The following is a 25,193-nucleotide window of genomic DNA, read 5'->3' on the forward strand; positions in this document are numbered from 1 at the left end:
TGACCGAAAAATCTCTCATCCCTTTTCGACTCAGATTCTTCTTTTCTTCGGGTGGTTCTTACTCTAGCTGAAACTCAACACTGTCCCCTCTCTGTTTCGATTTCGCAAGTATTTTTGACAATGCGGTAAGTGGTTGTATTCCCTCTTTCCATTCAAATCTAGTTTCTTTAAACTTTTCTAAAAGCCGAATATTCTTTTGGTTGAGAAGATAGTATTCGTGGATTTAAGCCACATTTTCAATCGACCCTAGCTAACAAGATTTGTTTATAATTTAGATTCTCGACAAGGCATGTGATTAATTTTGGGTTAACGATCTTAGAGGATTAAGCCACCCTCATTCAATCAAGGTAAGGTGGTGTATTTTTGGGCTAAAAGTTAAGAAGTTGTTAACTTGATTCATCAGTTAACTAACTGAAGGTTGGAATGAATGTAGGTTGGTGCTCAAGAGATTTTGGCAAGTCTTCGCAAATAGGTGTGTACACACCCTGATCTGATTATAACACATTAAAAGTCGAAAAGTTGGGAATACGGTGATTGAGGCCATATGGGCGTGTGAACGCTCGTGTGGTGAACTGAGCTCACGAAACATGGGTTAGACTGTAGAGACCACCACGAGCGTTCTCGTGCTCTTGGGCCATTATGGGCCACGTTAGGCTAAAATGAGTCGTGTGGGCCCAAAGGGCTCGTGGGACCCACACGGATAAAATCCACGTTAAGTGGCAAATACTGGACTTAGCTATGTAGTTCGCATAACCGTGACTAAAATTGGGCTAAATGGGTCACACGAGCATGTAGGCCTACTTGGGCCGAATAGGGGCCTTGGGCCCATTTACACCATTATGACCATTTAGGTTACCTTAGTTGCTCGAGGTGACTGCAGACCTTTCGAGAGGTCGATATTTGCACCGAAACCCCTTTAGGGTAAAATGATCGAAATACCCTCGATGGGTAAAATTATTGAAATACCCTTGATGGGTAAAATTATCGAAATACTCTAAATGAGTAAAATTATCGAAATATCCCGAAGGGTAAAATGATCGTTATTCCCCTAGGAGATGAAATGACTGTTATGGCCTTATGCTATGTTTGACAATTTTGCTTTATGATATTTATATGACTATTACTGAGTATGACATACTGCATACACGACATACTGCATGGGGCTGGGATCTTGTATTGGAGGAAGTGATTGATATATGAGGGTCGCACGGGTCGCATGAGACGATTGTGGACCCACCGATGGCTTTAAGCCGATTATGTGATTGGCAGCTCTGCTACAATATTGGTTAGTGCTGCAACCGGTGCTACTTAAGGAGTGTAGGGAGGGGTGGGTCGATTTAATCCCCACAGGAGTATAAGGTTGGATAGGAGATGGAGTGCAGGGTTGGTATTGGTATTTATGCATTGCATTTACTGAATCTGTTTCTTTAATAAGGGGATTACACACTGAGTTTTCGTAAACTCACCCTGTTTTTAACCTTTCAGGTAATCCACAGCGTTAGACGGTTCAGAGTTGTAAGGGACTCGGAGAGGGCCACACAACTGCACATGTTTTATTCTGCTTTGCTCATTTACTTAAGCAATTTGATTTTGATTTGGGTTGTAATAAGGCCTCTATAATTTCTAAATTTTAAACTTGGGATTTGATGTGATTGTGATTTATATCTGTTAGAAGTAGAACACAGTTTTCCAAAACAATAACTATTTTCTAACATTACATTTCCGTACCTCAATTTTTAAATATCACATTCTCGTAGATCATTTGCTTTAAATTAAGCTTTCTTTAACAATAAGGTTTTGAAGGTAATAACTTTTTAATAAACCTCGATTGAAAATAAACAAACGCAAACTGAGGTTTTATACAAGTTTTAAATGGCAAGAAGTTTGAAATTTCAAGAAGGGTTTTTAATGAAAACATAGTTAGCAAAAAACACTTCAATGTGATACGCCAGATCCGAGCCTAACTTCTAGGCCAGGTTTGGGGTGTTACAAGCAAGACCGCTAAAAGGAAAGTATTACCCAGAGTCGGATTTCATGAATTCAAACTTGGGAGCTTACATATCTTATACTTAGAAGAGTATATGGTCTACAAAGGGATTACTCCAATAGGGTTTATGTTGGTGTGTGGGTACTAGTTCCAGAATTAATGTTTGGACAAAGGCATGGGTTCTTGGATTGAAGGGGCACAAAATTCAGAGAAGATCTACTGGCCAAAATATAGTAAATGTCTCTAATTTAATTTATCAGCAAATTGGGCAGTGGAATTTTCAGTTGATTACTAGTATGTTTAGTGCTGAGGAAGCAAGGAAAATTCTGTGTATTCCTTTAGCACAAACACTTCAAAAGGATTCAATTGGTTGGTGAGGTGAGGTGTTTGGGGCATTCTCGGTTCGTAGTGGGTACAACATTCTTATACAAAATTCATTTTTATATAGGCCTTACTAGAATTAAATAAATTATACAAATTTTTTCAAGAAATTGTGGAAACTTAACCTGCCAGAGAATATAAAAATTACAGTCTGAAGGATTTTTCGAAATTATATTGCTAATTTCTACAACCTCTACAATAGAAGATTAGTGGGGTCTCTGGTCTGCCCAAGGTGTCTGAATGGCCCGAAAACTCTTGAGCACTCGTTTCGTGATTATATCACTACAGTAGAAGTGTGAAACAAATTAAACATTTACTGGCATATGGAGTTCACTATTCTTATCTTTCAGGATTGACTTGATAATTTAATTTCTACCTCATCTAGCCAGATTTGCAGGATGGTGGGGTGTACCTTTTGGGTGTTATGGACTGAAAGAAATAAATATATGCAGGACGGGATTAAAAATTAGGCTCAAGCAATAGTAGAAATGATTAAAGCTCAATTAAAAAAATTAGATGCCTTAAACAAACTGTTACATGTTACGAGAGTTGAGATTGTAAGATGGAGGCCTTCAGAGAACGCTTTCATAAAGGTAAGTTTTGATGGGGCTTTTCAAGCTCATTCCCTGAAATCAAAAGGGGTTGTTCTGGGGTCAACAACAATTATTAATAATCACATTCAACCAAGGTTTGCTGCGGAAGCTATTGCATGTCTCCAAGTAATCCAATTGGGCATTGATTCGGGGTTTCAAGATGTGGTGATCGAAGGCGATTCACTTATGGTGATAAAGAAACAACAAGCAAACAAGAACGATGATTCATGCATCAGTGCTTACATACTCTTTGAGAAAGAGATTTAAAAACTGTGGATTCTCGTATATTCAGAGGTAGGGGAACCAAGTGGCTCATCTTTTGGCCGTTGAAGGATTAAGGGGGGAAATGAATACTTATCTTCTTGACGGGGTCCCGAATTTTACAGAAGAGGCAGTGGAGAAAGATCTACGAGGAACGGTTGGGGGAGCATCTCTAGTACTGTAAAATGAAAATCAGGTTCAAGGTATTGTTGGGCTGCTCACCGATCAGGGAAAACAATAGTGAAGGAAAATAAGAGTCAGGAGGAGAAAATAGATAGTGGTGATTTCAGGCCACTGTTGAATGCTTTTGATTCTAAGGCTGGGTTTGGATGGGCGATTGAGTGCGGTGCGGTGCGTTTAGTTTACTTTTTATCTCACTCTACAGTATCACTACAGTTACTAATCTCACCGCCACCGCTATTTTTACACTAACCGCAGATAAACGCACCGCCCATCCAAACTCACCCTATGAGCCATAAGAATCTGGTTTTGGGAAAGGAAATACTTGGGAATGGAATTTGCAGAGTTCATTAATTAGGCTAAGGTATAGTTATTATTTTTAGGAAATGGGGTTTGACTGTTCAAGGGGTTTTAGTTTTCCATTTATTACGGTTGTTAGATTGTTATTTATTTATTAATTAATATACTCTAGTTGTGTTATTTAAAAAAAATTAAAAATTATGTTAATTATTGTTTATTGTTCTGCATTGCATAAATGTGTTCATGGGACTATCCAATTTAAGAAAAGTATATTTGGGCTAGATCTAATCTACTGTATTTGATTTTTAGATTAGTTTTTATTTACAAATGTTTTTTAAATATAATACACTAAATGCACTAAAACGTTAAAATAAAAGTTTTCTAACATATTAAAAGTATTTATATTAAAAAACACTATCATAAATATAGTATTTTTTGTTATATTAAAAACACAAAGATATATAATAAATATTTTATTGTATTAAATATATATTTTAAAATTTTATATTTTAGTTGGGTAAGCTGTTTTTTAGGTTTTGGGTAAGGGTGAGCAAAAGTCAATTTAATTCGAAAAATAAAAAAATCGAATTTTGAGTTATTCAAGTCAACTCGGATAACACTTTTTGAGTTTCAAATTCAAGTCAAGTTGAATATCACAATTTAAATAACTTGAATAATTTGAATAACAAATTGGTGTAAATATTATTTTGGTCTATGTCAACTTTAAAAATAAGCAAATTGTCTTTCACAACAAAATTATAAAATAATTTAAAATAATTTTCAAAAATTCAAAATAATTTTAAAATTCAAAATATTTATAAAAATTTCAAAATTTATATTTTAAAAAATTTAAAATTTTCTGAGATAATAATTTTGGGACTTAATTAATGATTCAAATTTATCATACTCAAGTATCTTTTTCTTTTCTTTTTTTTCTTTGAAAATTTTTCAAATATATATTATTTCAAATTTATGTACTCTAATATGAAATTAGTTATACTATAACAATATTTTTATTTGACATGTTTAATTTTTTTAATTTAACTCGAATAATTTCACTGGATTCGACTCGATTTAAATTTAATTTCACTTGACTTGATTCGAAAAAATTTCAAATCAAGTTAGGATGATAAAATAAGGACTCGTGAACTCGATTCACTTAAAATTTTTTTACTCAATTTGATCGAACGCTCACCCCTAGTTTTGGATAATAGGTTTAATTGTTATTAAATTAGTGATTTAATATAAATATATATAATTAATAAAATATTTTTATAACATAATATATTCGAGCTGGGCTTGAGTCAAAAACTCTGACCCAAAGTTTGGCCCATATAAAAAATGCCTTAAAATTTACCTAATTCCCTTTTTTTTCAAGTCTATTTTATCCAATCCTTCATTTTTGAGGCTTTTGACAGGCACTGGCAGCTAGCATTGAAAGCGGCGTGGGCACCAAAGAACCTTGGACCATCTCCACCCTGGAGGGTGGCTAACTGAAGTTAATTAGTTCGACATGAAGTTCTTTGATGTCATAGTTAACTCTATCAGCGCAGACATGTGATCCCTAAACAAGCCAGCGCACGGAAATGGTATGCGGACATAATTTACTGCTCTTTCTTTTAAAGGTGTAGCGTAGCTCGTACGGTCACAGAATCTTAGAATCGAGAACAGGGTTGGGGTTTACCTAGTCAGCAACAATTGTCTGATTTTCCCCAGTCTTATTATCCTTTTCTTAGGGGATGTTCGAGGTACGGCGGTGCAGGTGTTCGGTTTCTCACAAGGTTGGATGTCTTATTCAATTTTTTCCCGAGTAACATCAAAAGGGACACTGCCACATTAAAGGTGGTGGGTGGAACCACCTTGCACATGAATTCATCGAAACATGGAGTCAATTTGTTTAGTTTATTAGGTACAAAAATCATCCTGCCCTGCTCACAGGGGAGTTGATAGGCCATTAAAGAAAGGTCTGGGATGATTTTAGGCTGTTAATGCCTTAATTAGCTTTTACATCCGATACTGATCTTAGGTGGCGGTTACAACCTCCTTTATATTAATAACTAATAATAGCAATAACTTATAGGTGGAGCTTTTAATCCAATTTATTTTGTTTTCTTTTTGAGTAAATGATATATCCACATTCATTTTAATATTCGAAAATTTTTCAATAATTGAATTTGTATCTAATTATATGTTTAGATAATAGATTTACTCCACTTAATATGTTTAGAGAATTAAGGAAATTATACTGAATTAGGAGTTTGCAAAATTCGATTTGAAAAAAGAGTTTCAATTTTGAGTTAATCGAATTAAGTTATTTCATTTTTTTCAAGTCAATTTGAATAAATAAATCGAGTTTTGAGTTCGAGTCGAGTTGAATTTTACAATTTGAATAATTCGAATAACAAATCGTTAAATACTCTTTGATCCCTTTTAGTTTTGAAAATGAACAAACCGGTCTCTCTCTCAACAAAATAATTCAAAATAAATTTTAAAATTCAAAATATTTATAAAAATTCCAAAAGTTGAATTAAAAAAAAGTATAAAAATTTAAAAAATATAAAGAATATGTAAAGAAAGTTAAAAACTAATTTTTTATAAAATAATAATTTTAGAGCCCTAAATAAATTAATTAACGATTCAAGTGTATCATATTAAAATATTTTTTAGTCTTATTTTGCTTTGAAAATTTTTCAAATATATATGGTTTCAAATTTATGTACTCTAACATAGAATTTGTTATATTTTAATAAGATTTTAATTTGACATGTTTTACTTTTTAATTTAACTTGAACAATTTCACTCGATTCGAAAAAAATTCAAATCGAGTTAAGATGACAAGATGGGACTTGTCAATTCAATTAACTTAAATTTTTTTACTCGATTTGATCGAACGTTCACGCTTAATTTTAATGACTTTCAAAAAGAAATATTTTTAAATTATGTAATAATAATTTATACTACTAAAATTGACATAAAAATCTTTACCAGTTAGAAATTAATATTTTTTATAATTACAACTCAATAGTTATAATTTATTTTGGGTGGAAATTTGATGGGTGTCGAAACCACCAAATATAAATTCCTATGATAAAATAACAGTAATAGTAGTATAGAGCAGTAGGGTCGAATCCACAGGGACTGGCTATCTAATTTCGCCTTTTTTCGTGACCAAAATCGCTGTCGCGGTCACAGTCGTGTCCACGACCTATGCGTAGCAATGTTGAAAAAAATGGGGAGTTTAAATTGACAAAGATAATAAAATAAGAAAATACGAAGTGTAATAAAATAAAATAAAAACAGAATCAAAATTGCAAAAATAAATTTCAGCAAATAAAGTAAATTAGTAAATAAAATATTTTTAAGCTTAGCCTTAGCCTCGATGTACTCCAATCTTGAATCGATCCTTGAAATAGATTTTCCCTTCCAAGCAATAATCTGGTTATAACAATCGATGATCCCTCAAACCGCCAACTCTTCCTCTCGTAGTCGATCCCGATATCACTTGCAAATCGGCCCTTGTCAGATTTTCAACCACGTGGCACATACCCGTAATTTACGACTTCGACAGCCTTGTGATCTGAAAAGCCTAACTCGAATTAACAGTCTCAATCGTGTGGGTCGTTTAAATCCAATCACTATCTTCCTTGACGGAATCCAACTAACATTTTTCCAATTGAACACGCCAATTTGTTCGCTAGATTTTGAATATAGCACGGCCGACTCAACTTCCCAACTATACACCAAACGATTCCAACCCAACGTGTGCTTTTTGAATTGAATTCGAATAAACTTTAAGGGACGAATTTGTACTATCTCATATACTTGAGAGATAGCGAATACCGAATTGCAAAGTATTTGATGTGGGTTCATATCTCACAATTACTTTGTCGGAGCAATAACCGGGCTAAGGTCAAAAAAAGTTTAGTTAATAATGAAAAGAATCATGTTTGAAAATAAATGGTTTAAATGGAATTGTGGAAGATGGAAAGGGGAAGGGCCTTGGAAGGTAATTAAACCAAAAAGTTGAAAACAAAAGAAAAAGAATTGAAAATGGCAGAATGAAGGAATTTGATTAATTCCAAAAGCCAAGTGTGTTTTTAATTGGCTGTAGCCACTAGGTGTTTATACACCCTTCTAGTGCTAAAATTTAGCTAGAACTTTCCTAAATATTATCACTAAATAAATAAAAAATTTAAAAATAAAATTTAAACTAGAGATTAAATTCAAATTAATTACAAAGTGTTAACAATATAAAAATCTTTCAATCTTTATCCAGCCATCTTCAATCTTTCAATCAACCCCTCATTTTTGCTTTTTGTTCCAATTTAGTCCATCTTGGTAAGAGTTTGAATTCAGCACACCAACTTCATTCCTGATAAAAGAAACTCAAATTTAATAGCATTTTATTCGATAATTAGCCAAAAATAAATATATTAAAAATACGAGTTTATCTTGCTATCAAATTCCCCCTACTTAGCTGATCCTTGTCCTCAAGCATGATATCCACTAGAAATAACTCGTCAATCCTTTTCAAAATCAAAAACCCCCTTTCCTAGTCAAGCATACTTCAAACAATTAGGTGAATAAAAAATAAACAATTGTTAAACTCAATCAATAAACATTTTATAAAATCTCGAACAGTATGTCAAATTCAACTATTTCACTAAATTTAGGCTTAATCAAACATGCGGGACCATCATACCCAACATATAAATTTATCAATATTTTTATTATTTTTATTTTTAAACGTAGTTAAGTATTTTGATGCGAAGTGAGATTACAACCCAAGCACTTCACCCCGGTTACTCAACCTGACACGTTCTCTTTATTTAATTATTTATTTTTAACGAGTTTGAGACATAATCAAACATTTTGATGCAAAACGAGATGACAATCTAAGCACCTCATCCCGGTTACTCAATTTCACCTGCTACTAATCAATTTATTTCTCCTTTCTCAAGGCAGCTCGGTTAGCGGAGTGTTACAAGCTTCAACTCGTCACCAAACCTTTTGACGCAAAATGAGATGACAATCCAAGCACCTCATCCCGTTTACTCAACTTGGTCACATTTCCAAATCTTCACTCTTAACCAAGCTATTAGCAAATTTATTTATTTATTTAAACAAGTACTTTCATTAAGCAAGTTCAAAAGAGCCAACAATTTTCATGAAATATTGATTAAGGCATAACATTTTCAATTCTACAAAATATTCATTGATCAAACAAGAAATAGTTTTTCATGATTCACCCACTTATTTAAGTAAACTAAACATAAGAATTAGAGGTTTATTTTCGAAACAAATTAAGAAATTATTCTTAGCAAAACACATGCAAAAAGAATAATAAGAGTGGAGAAAACTGTACTCCCTGTTTATATTTAATGGGCTGGAGGGCGGTAGAAGTGACCGCTTTGCAAGATGGTGAGGATGCTTGAGATGTTGGTTTCCATTGTTTCTAAGTGAGCCTCGATGCGATGAAGTCGTTCCACAGTGGAAGGTGGTTGCTCCTCTTGTTCTCTAGTAGTCGGATTGCATCTTCATCGAAAGACTTTATTGCTTCAAGCAGTTCGTGTAGCTGAGGGAACAAAATAAAATGAAGTAGGGGTGCCGGCAAGCAAGCCCATAGAATCCAAACAATATTAATCCAAGGAATCCATATTATAAGCATACATTAATGATGAAAAATCAGCTTTAGATGGAAACATATTTTTAGCTAGGTGTGTGATGTAAGGGCCGAGTATGAGAGGTCGATGAGTCCGAACTACAGCATAAAAATTACGTGCAAACCAATATCCCAAATTGACCCTAAAACTGTAATGCATGCACCATAAGAAAAATAACTCTGTTCTAGTTAAGACAGACCTAGAATCATTGCGGCCTGAATAATTAAAAGCGAGAAACCTATGAGTGCACCTTAGGGCTGGTTCATGCACTAACAAAGCTTTAGAGGTCTTAGAAATGTAAGTCCAGGATACTGAGTTTGTTAACACCAAGTAAGCGGAATTGGCATCAAAATTACTAGGTATCTCAAAAAGAGCACTATGGTATGAGTCAGATTGGACATCGTCAGGGTCAACGAAACCAATGGCCATGTTAAAATAAAAAATAGACATAGAAAATGAATTACCAAGCAATCTAAGTTTAATTACATCCGGGGTTTCAACAGTTTACACTTCAAACATATTAAATTTAAATGTCGCATAAAATTCGAACACAAGTCCATAGTACGCAGCACAATAAATATTCGCATATGATGTCCAACCAATAGTAGCAAAATAATTAAATATCGAATCATACATGTTAAGTGCGTCAAAAGTAAAGAGAAATATATATTTACAGACTGGAATTGGCCGATGTTGAATTTTCTCATATCTTGTTGGGTGTTCTGATGTTGTAAAATTTAGAAATCCTCGAAGTCTCTATTCTGGCAGCATTGTATAAGTTCGGTCTCACTAACCACGCCTATTATTACGAGGAGGCTCGTACTCATTTTCGACTGGGATTTGTGGTGGGCTCAGTATATTAGCAACTTCAGTACTGCTATTCGGGGTTGACTCTGACCCTTCATTGGGCTGGCGTAGTCGTGTACATCGAGCATGAGCAGTGGCCGACCTTGTTCGTTGAGGAGTAGGTTGTTCACCTGAGTTCGTCATTCTAGCTCCGTCTAAATGACCTGTAGGAAACGTTAATAATAGTAAATCAGTTTGCAGGTTTGGAACATTATACCTTGTGTTGCTAGACTCGTCGGGACGAACGTGTGAACTTTCTATCGTCTGGTGTTAGGCTTCTTTGTCGACGTTAACTCGTTCCAGCAACTTTTATCAGTGGCGGTGGTTCTAAAACTTCGTCATCAAGATCGATGACCGGTGGCGCTGAAAATTAGCTTCAGCCTCGATTTAACAAAACTAGTAAAATGTTAACTGATTGGCATCCAGTACGAACCATGGGATTTTTTTGGCTAAAAAATAATCAGAGACGACCATTTAGTGGTGTCCCATAGTGGAGATCAGGGGCGGTCGGTAGAGATTGGTGACGGTTGGTGGTTTTAATTTTGTCAAAAATTTGGATGATGCTAGCGATGCCTATGGGGTAAAAGGTAAGGTTTTGGGGTTTTTAAGGTGGTGGTTGGGTTAGGGTGAACAAAGATGAATTTTTTAGGGTGTTTTAAGGGAGGGGTGTTGTTTTGCGTAGGTCTAATGGTGGGGCTGTGAACGGCGGCGATGGTGGCTTTCAAATGGAGGCGTCCGACGGAGGGGAGGTGAAGAATGGTGGTGGTGCGTAGATGGTGAAAGATGGTGTTTTTGGGTGGTTTTTTTTCTTTTTTTTCGACGGTGGTGGGTGCTAAGAGCGGCGTGGTGGCAAAGAGGTCGTCAGCGGTGAACAGATCGACGGCGGTGAAGGGACGAACGACGACAGCTTGAGGTGTTAGGGTTTTGGTGAAGAAGATGAGTGAAGTCGAAAAAGGGGAAAGAAAAATAAAAGGGAAGGTGGGGGTTTGAAAAAAAATTATTCTTTTTTTTCTCTCTTTTTCTTTATTGGCCTTCAAGCCCTTCTTTCCTTTTTCTTCTTTTTCTCCTTTTTTCCTTCTTTTTCTTTCTTGGTCATTTGGCCCACTTTCTCTTTTTCTTCTTTTAGGTTGCTTCACGCCAGTTGGCCCGTTTCTTTCCTTGGCCATTTGGACCGCGTCTTCCTCCCTTCTTTTGGGCTTGGTCTGTTTGGTTAGTTTAGCCATGGATTTGATTGAAAAAGATTTACACCTCAAATTTGAATGTGCCCCTACCACAATTTAATTTCGACGTCCAAAGAAATGATAGTCATCGTCCATGCTTCTAGAAATATCACAATCAAATGGATTAAAATAATATTTTATTTAATTTTCAAACTAAACTAGAATTCAAAATTAAATTAAATAAAATAAATTACTAAATGAAAATAAATGTGGGTTGCCTCCCATAACTGGAACCATGGAAATGTGCAAGTGTACACAATCGCAACAAGTAATAAAGTGGCAAGTAAATGTCGAGTTATCGTACTCACAGGGACTGTGAAAATAATTATTTATGACTGTAATTTTAAAAACACTTTGGTGAAGAAAAGTATTTTGATTTGAGGAGGTGATTAAAAACTAGGATTTTAACTAAGCAAATAAATAAAAATAAAATAAATGCTCCAATGCACGATTTCAAAAGATGATTTTAATCAAGATGACATAGTTGTGTTAAATTAATTACATTTCTTAACTTAGAATTACTAAACTCATGTTTATGTTGTTACGAATAAATTCACAACAACTCGGTAATTTGCTAACTTATGAACATACTTACTTACCAAAATCTATTTATCTCTTGTGTAACACCCCCTAACCCATATCTAGGGGTGTTCATTCGGTTAACCGACCCGAAATAACATTAACCGAATTAACCGACCTTTCAAAATCTTTAACCGTTAACCGAACCAAAATTTTTTTCAAAAAAATTAACCGAACCAAAATTTTTTCAATTAATTCGGTCGGTTAACCGAATTAACCAAAAATTATATGTTTTTTATTTTTGGTTAAAAATTAACCGAATTAACCGAATTAACCGAATTACCCGAATTACCCGAATTACCCGAATTAACCAAATTACCCGAATTAACCAAATTAACCAAATTGAATCACTACATAATTAAATTATTTTTAGACTTTTAGACTTTAGTTTTAGTCTTAGTTTTAAAATTTTATTTTTATTTATTAAATTATTTGTAATTTAATTTTATGATTGGGTTGGGTTGGGTAATTGGATTGGGTTGAATACTTGGGTTTAGATTGGGTTTAGGTGAATAGTGGGCCTATTTATATATTATAATTTTATTTATTAATTTTTTGTTAATCAAAAAATTGATTAACCGAATAGGTTTCGAACCGAATTAACCGTTAACCGAAAATTCAACAAATAATTAACAGACCCCCGACCGAAAAAAATCGGTTAACCGACCGATTAACCGAATTCGATCGTTTAACCAAATTTTTTCGGTTTTACCCGAATTTTGCACACCCCTACCCATATCCGTCGCCGGAACAGGGTTATGGAGTATTACCAGAGTTTACAGATCAAATACAGTTAATTCATAACATTTACTGTTCATATACGAAATCAAACATATTCAATCATAATATCCCTAATATGAGCCCTCGAAGCCCAATTTATGCACTAGAAACAAGTCAAGACTAAACCGGGAACTTAGAATTTTTTGCAAAATTTCAAAAATTTTCCTAGGTGAAAGGGATACACGCCCGTGTGGCCAGGCCGTGTGGACATTCGTAATAGGGGCATACGGCGGTGTCCCAGCCCGTGTCCAATTTAGGTAGCTTACTAACTTGGGTCACATGGCTAAGCTACATGCCCGTGTGTTTGGAAACACGAAAATATACATACTTTTTCATGCCCTTTTTAACTCAAATTCATGCAGTTTCGGTAAAATACTTGTCAAAAAATAAATAATTATTATAAAATAATTATTTTACACTGAAATTATGAACATGTTTAATTTTAATTAATTTTATATCAAATTTTGACTCATTTTAAATATTTTCGACAGAATTGTACAAAGGGCGAAAAACAGCTTGGCAGACACTGCTAGAAGTACAGAACCGAGAAACAATTTTGAAGCATCAAGAATAAATAATTTTTTCAGCCTAAGACGGTCCAAATTATGTGTATTAGTTCATAATATAATTAATTTTAATTTTAATCCAATCTAATTTGGGCTAAATGAATTATTATTAATTAATTATGAAAAGTGACCCAGTTGAGCTGAACCGAGAAAACCAAACCAACTGGGCACTGGGCAACCCAAAACCATCTCACATGCTGACCCGATCAGCTTGTTTGGCTGATTATTTAACTTGCAAAATGGCCCTTGAAGACTCCTTCAAATTGCATTCAAACCCCCTCCACTATTTATGCCTTTCTAGATTTGCCCCTACCTTAAAATAACAAGTTTTAATCCTTCAAACTTGCCACATTTGTGGCCGGCCATGGGGGGACTCTATGGCTGCTGATTTTTGCTACTTTTAGCAGCCATATCAATCTATAAATACCCCCCTTGGCTACTCACTTCAAACACATCTCAACCCTTCTCATCTCTTCACTTCTCTCTCATTTTTCTCTCTTCATTCCCTTCAATTTTTTTTTCATTTCATTCCCCTATTCCCTTGTCGATTTCACCTCTTGAAAAAGATTCAATCAACCACCATTTGGAGCAGCATTCAAGTGTTCGTAGAGGCCTCGATTCAACAAGAACAAGTAGAGAAGGAGGAGCAGAGCAAACTAGTCAAGCCTCGGAGGATCACTGGATTTGGTTCTTGTTCCATATCCTTTTAATTTTGTTGTTATGATGAACATGTCTATGAATATTTGTGATGTTGGTATGTTTAATTTAATTAATATGGCTTAAATTTAATTTGTGTTAGGTTCATTGCATTCGTCTACTTAATTTATTAAAATTGTGTTTGTGTTGTTATAGGCCTCAGTAAGATATTTGATTAAGTAAAACCATGACTAAGTTATTCTTGCATTACAATTGTAAGGTAACTAATGAATTAATTATTTAAACGAATTGAGATTGTAATTAATTGATACGATACTTAATCAGTGCATGTTTAATCATCTAAGGTAGCCAAGGGTTAAATTAGCAACGGTATCTAACGATATATTAGCCTTGCATAACTCGCAAGATTATTCTGATTAAACTATTTCAAGGTAGAAATACATTGTTACCTCACGTAACCTTTTATGTGCTTATGAGATCGAATTAATTGTTTGAATTGGCATAGAGATATGTACAACAGATTATTTTAATTTCATAAGTATGTATGTGCATTAACACATTTGCTTATTAAAATTTGTTTAATTGGTTGAATTGACATAGGGATATAGTCAAGAGATAAATGGATTTTGGTAAGTAACTATGTTCATAAGTTAGCAAATTACCGAGTTGCCATGAATTTATTCGTAACAACATAAACATGAGTTTAGTAATTCTAAGTTAAGAAATGTAATTAATCTAACACAATTATGTCATCTTGATTAAAATCATCTCTTGAAATCGTGCATTGGAAATTTTATTTTATTTTTATTTATTTTACTTAGTTAAAATCCTAGTTTTTAATCACCTCCTCAAATCAAAATATTTTTCTTCCCCAAAGTGTTTTTAAAATTGCATTCATAAATAATTCTTTTCACAGTCCCTGTGGGTACGGTAACTCGACATTTACTTGTCACTTTATTACTTGTTGCGATTGTGTACACTTGCATATTTCCCTCGTCGCAAGTTTTTGGCACTGTTGCCGGGGATTGTTTTAAAAAGTCATTATTTTTTAATTTGTTAGTTTTGCATTTTGGTTTATTTTTCTGTTCAATTTGAACTTATTTTATTTTTTTATGATTATTTTAGGTGTTTATGAGTATTGATCGAATTATTGATTTACTCCTTGTAGACCCTCAGATTGAAAGAACTTTTTGACAGTGAAGAAGACAAACAAGTCAGAGAAGGACCGATGAGATGAACCTTGAAATTTTGAATCAAAGAAACGGAGCAGACCTTGCACAAAATCCTATCCTTATTGCTGATGATAGAGATAGAGCTCTAAGACAGTATACCGTGCCAGTGTTTCATGATCTTAATCCGGGTATTAAAAGACCCGAAATCGAGGCACAACAATGTGAGCTGAAGCCAGTCATGTTCAAGATCCTTAAGACAGTGGGCCAATTCAGTGGAATGCCTACCGAAGATCCTCATATTTACTTAAGACTGTTTGTGGAGGTGAGTGATTCTTTCAAGTTAGTCGGAGTATCCAAAGATGCATTATGATTGAAGCTATTCCCATATTTGCTAAGGGACAAAGCTCGAGCCTGGTTGAACTCATTGCCACCAAATTCAATTTCCACATGGCAAGAGTTAGTAGAAAGATTCCTGATGAAGTATTTCCCGCCTAGCAAGAATGCTGAGTTGAGGAACAATATCACTGCTTTCCAACGAATGGATGATGAGTCCTTGTATGAGGCATGGGAAAGGTACAAAGAATTATTACGGAAGTGCCTTCATCACAGAATCCCACATTGCATCCAACTTTAGACGTTTTATAATGGTCTCAATGCCCACACGAGGATGGTAGTAGACGCTTTTGCTAATGCTGCTCTCCTTTCTAAGTCCTATAATGAGGCCTATGAAATCATTGAGAGGATTGCTAGCAACAATTATCAATGGTCAACCAATCGAGTAGCATCAAGAAGACGAGTAGCTGGAATACATGAAGTAGACGCTCTTACTTCACTCGCATATCAGGTATCCTTAATATCTTCAATGCTTAAAAATTTTACCACTAATGGGGAAGGACATTTGTTTGAAGAATGTCAATCGAACCCTTAATCCGTGCATTACATGGGTAACCAGAACTAAAATCGAGAAAGGCAAGGACTGTAATCTACTTTCTCTAACCCATCGTGGCGAAACCACCCGAATTTTTCCTAGAGTAACCAAGGGGCTGGAACCAGTCACATATATGCCCAACCTAGACCGTCCCAGCCACTTGGTTTCCTCTAAAAAGTTCAGAATCCAACCCAAGATGAACTGTTCAATAGCTTAAAGAACCTGTTGAAGGCATACATAATGACGCCACTCTAAGGAATTTGGAGAATCAAATAGGCTAGCTTGCAACTAAACTCAGAAATCGACCACAAGGTGATTTACCTAGTGATACGGAGAATTTGAGAAATCTAGAGAATGAGCATTGTAAAGCGTTGACATTAAGGAGCGGAAAGATATTAGAGCCCAATACCATCGAAGTTGAAAATGAGCCAACTGATGCTCAAGGCTCAAAGGAAGTTCAACAGAGTGTTGAAATTCCAGTTTAACCTGAACGTGAATCTGTAAAGTAGCTAATTCTGATAAACTAACAACTTCGTTAGATGCAAAATTGCCACAGAAGAAGAATCAACCAGTTCCAGTAAAGAAGCCTCCACCACCCTACCCTCAAAGACTTCAGAATCAGAAGCAGGAAATTCAATTCAAGAAGTTCTTAGACGTACTCAAGCAACTTCATATCAACATTCCGTTGGTTGAAGCACTTGAACAAATACCAAACTACGTCAAATTCATTAAGGATATCTTGTCTAAAAAATGAAGACTTGGAGAATTTGATATGGTAGCCCTAACAAAGGAATGCACTGTATATCTTCAAGGTAAACTACCCCCAAAGTTGAAGGATCCTGGATGTTTTACTATACCTTGCAACATTGGAGCAACATATTGTAGTAAGGCATTATGTGACTTGGGTGCGAGTATCAACTTGAGACCCATATCAATATTTAGGAAGTTGAGGATAGGTGAAGTTAGACCTACTACGGTTACACTTTAATTAGCAGATCGATCCTTAGCACATCCAGAAGGAAAAATCGAGGACGTATTAGTACGTGTAGACAAATTTATTTTTCCTACTGACTTTGTGGTTCTAGACTTTGAAGCAGACAAAGAAGTGTCAATCATCCTAGGAAGGTCTTTTCTACCAACCGGAATAACCCTTATTAATGTGTAGAAGGGTAAGCTTACCATGCGTGTTCAGGATGATCAAGTAACATTTAATACTTTTAAGTTTATGCAATTTCCTAACACAATTGATGATTGTTCTGCAGTTTTTTGATTTAGAGGAATTAATCATGGAAAAGGAACTCAACTATGTTGAAGACCCATTGGAACAAATTTTGACATTGGAGCCTCCAAATGATTAAGAGGAGGATGAATACTTAGCTTTGCTTGAAGCTAATCAAAGGGGATTTAATCTGCGATCCCGCTTTGAATATTTGGAGTTAGAGAATAGGGATTATGCCCAACCAAAAGCGTCAATCGAGGAGCTACCTAAATTAGAACTCAAGGTACTTCCTTCACATTTAAAATATGTTTATTTAGGTAACGCTTCTACTTTGCCTATGATTGTTTCAGCGGAATTAACCATTGAGCAAGAAGAGGAACTCATCCTAGTATTGAAACAATTCAAGAAGGCTATCGGATGGACCATAGCTAACATTTGCAGTATTAGTTCGTCTGTATGAATGCACAAGATCATCCTAGAAGATGGTAAAAAAGGGACGATTGATGGACAATGAAGACTGAGCCCCATCATGAAGGACGTGGTAAAAAAAGAAATCATCAAGTGGATAGATGGGGGTATAGTTTACCCCATCTAAGACAGTTCGTAGGTAAGTTTGATCTAGTGCGTACCAAAGAAATGAGGTATTGCGGTCATTAAGAACAAGAATAACGAGCTGATACCGACTAGAATGGTTACGGGATGGAGAATTTGCATTGATTACCAGAAGCTGAACAAAGCAACTAGGAAAGATCACTTTCCCTTGCCATTTTTGGACCAGATGCTGGATAGACTTGCAAGGCGAGACTCTTACAATTTTCTCGATGGATACTCAGGGTATAATTAGATTAGTGTAGCATCGGAAGATCAACACAAGACAACATTCACCTACTCGTACGGTACATTTGCATTTAGACGCATGCCATTTGTTTTATGTAATGCACCTGCTACATTTCAAAGTTGTATGATGTCTATTTTTAGTGATATGATTGAGAAATACTTGGAAGTCTTTATGGAAGATTTTTCAGTATTCAGAAATACATATGATGATTTTCTAGCCAATATAGCCAAGGTACTAAGGCAATGCGAAGAAACAAACCTCGTACTCAACTGGGAAAAGTGTCATTTCATGACACGAGAGGTATTGTTCTAGGGTATCAGATAACGAGACATGGAATCGAGGTAGATAAAGCAAAGGTAGAAGTTATTGAGAAACTCCCACCTCTAACATCTGTAAAGGGTGCTAGGAGCTTTTTGGGCCACGTCGATTTCTATCGAAGATTTATCAAAGACTTCTCCAAAATTGTTAAACATTTATGCAAATTATTGGAGAAGGACACAATGTTCAAATTTGATGAGGCGTGCTTAAGAACTTTCAAATATTTAAAGAGACAGTTAGTTTCGGCACCCATAATCGTCACACCAGACTGAGATTTGTCATTTGAATTGATGTGTGACACAAGTGACTTTGCGATAGGAGCTGTCATGGGCCAGCGAAGGAACAAATTTTTTCATCCCATCTATTATGCAAGTCAAACTCTGACAGGAGCGCAACTGAATTATATGGTAACAAAGAAAGAGTTACTTGCTATTGTGTTTTCTTTTAACAAGTTTCGATCTTATCCTGTAGGTACCAATGTAACTCTTTATTCAGACCACTCGGTAATTAAGTACTTACTTGCCAAGAAAGGCGCTAAGCCGAGACTGATCCAATGGGTACTTCTACTTCAAGAGTTTGATCTAGAAATCCAAGATTGAAAGGAGTAAAAAACCAAGTAGTAGACCACTTGTCTAGATTGGAGCCGTAAGAAGGGGATTCTCCACTTATACCCATCCAGGAGACATTTCCAGATAAACATATACTTAAGGTAAATCATGTATATAATACCTCTTGGTTTGATGATATTGCTAACTATTTAGCTTGTGGTTTGATGCTGATTGATAAGACGTATCATCAAAAGAAAAATTTCCTTCACGATATGAAGTACTATTTCTGGGAAGAGTCATACTTGTTTAAAAAGTCTGCAGATCGAATTATCAGGAGATGCATGGCAGAAGATGAAGTAGATTAGATTCTATATCATTGCTACTCAGCTTTGAGTGGGGGACACTTCGGAGGTACACGTACTCCGGCCAAAGTATTACAAGCCGGGTTTTTTTAGCTAACACTATTTAAGGAAGCGATTGCTTACGTAAGGAGTTGTGATCGATGCCAAAGGGTTGGAAATTTCATGAACAGAATGAGATGCCTCGAACAAACATCATTGAGGTAGAATTATTCGATGTTTGGGGTATTGACTTTCTCGATCCTTTCCCTCCGTCTTTTGGTCATAAGTACATATTGGTAGCAGTAAAATACGTGTCTAAATGGGTTGATGCCGAGGCATATCCGACAAACGATGCTAAGGTTGTGATGAAGTTTTTGCAGAAGCATGTGTTCACAAGAGTTAAAACCCCAAGAGCATAATCTTGGCAAGTAAGTACTTAATTGCTGAACGGTCCGTATAAACACTCTTGATGTATGTACTTCATCTTGGAAAGTAAGTACTTAATTGTCGGGTAGTTTGTCTTGAAGTTATGCACTGCATTCCTTTGTCAGGGCTACCATCTCAAATTCTCCAAGTCTTCATTTTTTAGACAGGCTATCCTTCATGAATTTGACATAGTTCGGCATTTGTTCAAGTGCTTCAACCAACAAGATGTTGATATGAAGTTGCTTGAGTACGTCTAGGAACTTTTTGAATTGAATTTTCTACTTCTGCTTCTGAAGTCTTTGAGGGTAGGGTGCTGGAGGCTTCTTTACTGGAACTAATTGATTCGTCTTTTGTGGCAATTCTACATCTAACGAAGTTGTTAGTTTATCATAATTAACTAGTTCAAAAGTTACCTTATCAAATTTTACAGATTCAGGTTTCGGTAAAATTAGAATTTCAACACTCGGTTAAACTTCCTCTGAACCTTAAGCATCAGCTGGCTCCTTTTCAACTTCGACGGTGTTGGGCTCTAATATCTTTCTGCTCCTTAATGCCAACGCTTTACAATGCTCCTTCGTTGGATTTCTCAGATTCTCCGTATCACTAGGCAAAGCACCTTGTGGTCGGTTTTTGAGTTCAGTTCCAAGCTGGCTCATTTGTTTCTCCAAATTCCTCAAAGTGACGTCATTTTTTTCCATGTATGCCTTTAATAGGTTTTCTAAGCTATTGAACGGTTCAGCTTGGGTTGGTTTCTAATCTTGTTGAGGGAAACCAGCTAGCTGGGTCAGTCTAGGTTGGGCGTAAGTGTTACTGGTTCCAGCCTATTGGTTACTCCAGAAAATATTAAGGTGGTTTTGCCATGATGGGTTATAGAAATTGGATTACATTCCTTGTCTTCCTCGATTTTTGTTCTGGCTACCCATGTAATACATAGATTCTTGGTTCGATGGACATTCTTCGAACAAATGTCCTTCCCCACAATATACACAGGCTACATTTCCAAATTGATTCGGTGGCTGTGCTGCAAAACTATTAAACCCATTAGTGGTAAAATTTTTAAGCATTGAGGATATTGAGGATACCTGAGATATGAGCGTCTACTTCATGTATTCTAGCGACTTATTTTCCTAACGCTGCTCAATTGGTTGGCCATTGATAATTGTTGTTGGCAATCCTCTCAATGATTTCATAAGCCTCATTATAAGACTTAGAAAGGATAGCACCATTAGCAGAAGCGTCCACTACCATCCTCGTGTGGGCATTGAGTCCATTGTAAAACATCTCAAGTTGGATGCAATGTGGGATTCCATGATAAGGGCACTTCCGTAGTAATTCTTTGTACCTTTCCCATGCCTCATACAAGGATTCATCATCCATTTGTTGGAAAGCAGTGATCTCGTTCCACAACATAGCATTCTTGCTAGGCGGGAAATACTTCATGAGGAAATACTTCATGAGGAATCTTTCTGCTAACTCTTGCCATGGGGAAATTGAATTTGGTGGAAATGAGTTCAACCAGGCTCGAGCTCTGTCCCTTAGTGAATACGAGAATAGCTTCAATCGTAATGCATCTTCAAGTACCCTGGCTAACTTGAAAGAATCGCTTACCTCCATAAACAGTCTTAAGTGAAGATGAGGATCTTTGGTAGGCATTCCACTGAACTAGCACACTGTCTGAAGCATCTGGAATGTGACTAGCTTCAGCTCAAATTATTGTGCCTCGATTTCGGGTCTCCTAATACCCAGATTAAGATCATGAAACACTGTCATGGCATACTGTCTTAGAGCTCTATCCCTATCATTAGCAATAAGGATAGGATTTTGAGTAGGGTCTGCTCCGTTTCCTCGATTCAAATTTTCAAGGTTCATCTCTTTGGTCCTTCTCTGACTTGTTTGTCTTCTTCGCTGCTGAAAAGTCCTTTCAATCTCAGGTTCTATAGGGAGTAAATCGATAATTCAATCAATACTCATAAACACCTGAAATAATCACATAAAAATTAATTAAGTTAAAATTAAACAGAAAAATAAACCAAAATGCAAAACTAACAAATTCACAAACAATGACTTTTTAAAATAGTCCTCGGCAACGACGCCAAATACTTAGAATGATGGAAATGTGCAAGTGTACACAATCGCAACAAGTAATAAAGTGACAAGTAAATGTCGAGTTATTGTAACCACAAATAATGACTTTTTAAAATAGTCCCCGGTAACGACGCCAAAAACTTAGAACGATGGAAATGTGCAAGTGTACACAATCGCAACAAGTAATAAAGTAACAAGTAAATGTCAATTTATCGTACCCATAGGGACTGTGAAAAGAATTATTTATGACTGCAATTTTAAAAACATTTTGGTGAAGAAAAATATTTTGAGTTGAGGAGGTGATTAAAAACTAGGATTTTAAATAAGTAAAATAAATAAAAATAAAATAAAAGTTCCAATGCACGATTTCAAAAGATGATTTTAATCAAGATGACATAGTATTGTTAGATTAAATTCACGGCAACTCGGTAATTTGTTAACTCATGTTTATCTTGTTAAACCAAGGCTTCCATGAACACTTGAATGCTGCTCCAAATGGTGGTTGATTGGCTCTTTTTCAAGAGGTGAAATCGCAAGGGAATAGGGGAAGGAAATGAAGAAAAATGGAAGGGAATGAAGAGAGAAAAATGAGAGAAAAGTGAAGAGATGAGAAGGGTTGAGATGTGTTTGAAGTAAGCAGCTAAGGGGGTATTTATAGGTTGAGATGGCTGCTAAAATTAGCAAAAATCAGCAGCCATAGAGTCCCCCCATGGCCAGCCACACATGTGGCAAGTTTGAAGAATTCAAACTTGCTATTTTAAAGTAGGGGCAAATCTAGAAAGGCATAAATAGTGGAGGGGTTGGAATGCAATTTGAAGGAGTCTTCAATGGCCACTTTGCAAGTTAAATAATCAGCCAAACAAGCTGATCGGGTCAGCATGTGGGACGGTTTTGGGCTGCTTAGTGCTCAATTGGTTCGGTTTTCTCGGTTCAACTCAACTGGGCCACTTTTCATAATTAATTAATAATAATTCATTTAACCCAAATTCGATTGGATTAAAATTAAAATTAATTATATTATGAATTAATACACATAATTTGGACATTAAAATTAAAATTAAATATATTATGAATTAATACACATAATTTGGACCGTCTTAGGCTGACAAAAATTATTCCGTCTTGATGCTTTAAAATTGCTTCTCGGTTCTGTGCTTCTAGCAGTATTTGTTGAGCTGTTTTTCACCCTTTATGCAAATCTATCGAAAATAAGCAAAATTAATCAAAATTTGATATAAAATTAATCAATATTCAAAATGTTCATAATTTGAGTGTAAAATAATTATTTTATAATAATTATTTATTTTTTTACAAGTATTTTACCGAAACTGCATGAATTTAAGTTAAAAAAGGCATGAAAAAGTGTGTATATTTTCATGTTTCGAATAACGCATTTTTGTTTAACGTCGTTAGCTCGACGACCTGGAAAATTTAATCGTTCGGCTCCTCAAAAAATAATTCCTCTACCACGTGTACTTGAAAATTCTCATAAAAGGGTTTTAACCTTTGTCCATTGACTTTCAAATATTTCTCGGACTCCTCGTTTTTAATTTTGACTGCACCATGAGGAAATAGTTTAGTAACAACAAAAGGACCAAGCCATTTGGTTCGAAGTTTACCTACAAAAATCCTCAATGTTGGATTATAAAGTAACATTTTTTGACCAATTTAAATTTTTTTGCGAGATATTCTTTCGTCATGAAACACCTTGGTTCTGTCTTTATAAATTTGGGCATTTTCAAATGTGTCATGTTGAATCTCTTCAAGCTCTTAAATATCTAATTTTTGATAATTACTTACGGCGTCTAACTCCATGTTGCATCTTTTTACTGCCCAAAATACCTTATGTTCTAACTCTACTAGAAGGTGGCACGGTTTGCCAAATATGAGTCGGTAAAGGGACATTCTTATGGATCCCTTGAAAGAAGTATGGTACTCCCACAATGCATCGTTTAAATGTAAGCTCTAGTCTTTACTATTTGGTTTCATGGTCTTTTCCAGAATTGACTTTATTTCTCGGTTCGAAACATCCGCTAGACCATTTGTTTATGGGTGATAAGCCGTGGCCACACGTTTTGTCACCCCATACTTTTTCAATAGAGTATCAATTACCTTGTTGTAGAAATGACTTCCTTGATCGTTGATTAATGCTCTCGGTGTGCCAAACCTTGAAAAAATAGAGTTCATTAGAAAATTCACTACAATTTTAGCATCGGCATGTCGGGTAGCTTTAGCTTCTACCCATTTAGATATGTACCTACAGTGAGAATAATGTAACCATTATTAAATGATGAAACAAACGGTCCCATGAAATCGATGCCCCACACATCAAAAATTTCACATACATGTATAGGTGTTAGGGGCATCTCTTTTTTTCGACTTAAATTCCCTACTTTTTGACATTTCTCACAAGTTTCACAAAATAAACAAGCGTCACGATAAATGTGTGGCCAAAATAACCCAAACTCAAGTACCTTATGTGAGGTGCATTTAGGACCGAAATGCCCTCCACAAGCATAAGAATGAAAAAAAGAAAGGACAAATTGTACCTCAGTTTCTACGACACCTCGTCGAATTACCTGATCGAAGCAGTGTTTCCATAGGTATGGGTTGCCCCAAATATAATATCGTGAGACTCTTTTGAGCTTGCCTTTTTCAGAATGTGATAAGTTTGAAGAAACAATAGCTATAGCGAGGTAATTTACCATATCTGCAAACCATTGGTAAACTATCTGAGCTGACAAAAGACTTTTATCCAGGAAGTCATCTTTAAGAGGTGTGTTGTCTTTTGAGAAGAGAATTCAACTCAAATGATCAGCTACTAAGTTCTCACTTCCTTTCTTATCCTTAATTTCGATATTGAAATCTTGTAAGAGAAGAATCCATCGAATCAGCCTAGGTTTTGGGTCTTTTTTTCGATCACATATTTCAACGCTGCATGGTAAAAAAAATAACTTTAATGCCTAATAAATACGATCTAAATTTTTTCCAAAGAAAAAACAATGGATAATAATTTGTTTCAGTAGTCAAGTAATTGCTCTAGGCAGCATCTAATGTTTTAGAGGCATAGGATATGATGTGAGGTTTCTTCCCAATTTTTTGCCCAAGGACAACTCCTACATTTTGGTTGTTTGCATCGCACATGAGCTCGAAAGGGTAGTCACAAATTTGGCGGATGTACTATAAGAGTCGAAACAAGCTTTTTTTAGAGTGTTGAAAGCGTCTTTGTACGCTTGATCAAATTCAAACTCTTTATCTCTTTGCAAGAGATTGCAGAGCAGTCTCGAAATCTTAAAAAAGTCCTT

The 25,193-nt window shown here is 35.5% G+C and overlaps 1 long non-coding RNA gene and 2 other non-coding genes across 3 annotated transcripts; 1 reads left to right on the forward strand and 2 right to left on the reverse strand.

Annotated features, from left to right (window-relative positions):
• Positions 1-2,504: 2,504 nt before the first annotated feature.
• Positions 2,505-3,661, reverse strand: LOC105795023 (uncharacterized). Its single transcript, XR_001134177.2, has 3 exons — positions 2,906-3,661; positions 2,745-2,797; positions 2,505-2,650 (listed from the first exon to the last, which is right to left on the reverse strand). It is a non-coding gene; the product is annotated as an uncharacterized LOC105795023 (long non-coding RNA).
• Positions 3,662-15,691: 12,030 nt separating this feature from the next.
• Positions 15,692-15,797, reverse strand: LOC128042699 (small nucleolar RNA R71). Its single transcript, XR_008198212.1, has one exon. It is a non-coding gene; the product is annotated as a small nucleolar RNA R71 (small nucleolar RNA).
• Positions 15,798-21,106: 5,309 nt separating this feature from the next.
• LOC128042644 (small nucleolar RNA R71) lies at positions 21,107-21,213 on the forward strand. The gene has a single exon (XR_008198159.1). It is a non-coding gene; the product is annotated as a small nucleolar RNA R71 (small nucleolar RNA).
• Positions 21,214-25,193: the final 3,980 nt, after the last annotated feature.

Source organism: Gossypium raimondii, chromosome 7 (assembly GCF_025698545.1).
Source record: "Gossypium raimondii isolate GPD5lz chromosome 7, ASM2569854v1, whole genome shotgun sequence".
NCBI lineage: Eukaryota > Viridiplantae > Streptophyta > Magnoliopsida > Malvales > Malvaceae > Gossypium > Gossypium raimondii.